The following is a 1,295-nucleotide window of genomic DNA, read 5'->3' as shown; positions in this document are numbered from 1 at the left end:
AAAAAATGGACCATATATCCTGATATATGCTAAAAAGCTACTTATGTACCGAATTTTAAGCAAATCGGACCATAAATACGATTTCTTCGAACAGATCGGTCCCTGGTCCACTTCTCGGAAAAAATTGATCACATATGCTAATACATGCTAAAAAACTACTTACGTACTAAATTTTAAGCAAATCGGACTATAATAAGATTTTTTCGAATAGACCGGTCCCTGGTCCACCTACCCAAAAAAAAGTAAAATTTTTTTAGCCTAAAACATGGTGGTTACCGAAAGCTATTTTACCTGTTACAAAAAAAAGGGACTTCTCTTTATATAATTAGTATAGATTTCCTCCTGTAATTACGAAAAAATTCACCACTTAAAACTTTTAAAGGAAATGCAACTCTTCTCCTTGCAGCAACTTGATTTTTGTGTATGTCTGCAACCGTGTTTTGGGCAAATCTTGTCTCGATATTTTCTTTTAAATTCAGCAGCGGAATGTTCTAGCAGCGAAAAGACTTTATAATATGTACATGTAAATGTGATTTTGACTATGGTTCTCCTATTTATTCTTTTACTAGTAAAGAAAAGCAAAAATAATAAGGTGACCCCTTTTTTGCGTTTTTCTGAAAATCTCAACGGCAACACTGGGTACTGTAGTTAACATACTTGTGTACATAGATATGTGTAGGATTGCATTTAGTTTTGTAAATTAATTCATTAATTAAAATAAATTTATAATTCAATACTTCTCCTTAAATTTATGTTACAAAGTTTATAATAGTCTTGACTTCGTTGTCAAAATTTCAAATTTAGTTCTACCAGAAGATTTTGTTAGAACATCCGCCAAATTGCTTTCGGAATCCACTTTTACAATTTCAATAATTTTTTTTTACACAATATTCATATACAAAGTGCTAATGTACTTCTATATATTTTGAGGTTTTTAAAAAATTATATTTAGCTATAGCAACAGCTCCCGAATTGTCTTCATATACCTTTTTCGGCTTCTCGCTTTTATGTAACGGGGTTATGAACGATTACTTCCATACAGTTGGAAAAACTCCCTCTTTAAGAGACAAATAAAATAACACAGTTAACTGCTCATAGAGATAATCAGCACAATTTGTAAGAAAACAATTAGGGATCTGGTCAGGACCATAACTAAAGGACTGCTTTAAGGATTTCAGATAAACTACTACATCATCGGGAGATATTACTGGGATATTCATTGAGTTAATTGGACATAGTTTAAAAGGATAGTCAATGTTTGCATGTGAGTTAATGCAATAATTGGATTTGAAAAA

This window comes from Rhagoletis pomonella, unplaced genomic scaffold (genome assembly GCF_013731165.1).
Source record: "Rhagoletis pomonella isolate Grant_MI unplaced genomic scaffold, Rhpom_1.0 Rhpom_scaffold_04252, whole genome shotgun sequence".
NCBI classification, from domain to species: Eukaryota; Metazoa; Arthropoda; class Insecta; order Diptera; family Tephritidae; genus Rhagoletis; species Rhagoletis pomonella.
This window is presented reverse-complemented; position numbering follows the sequence as displayed.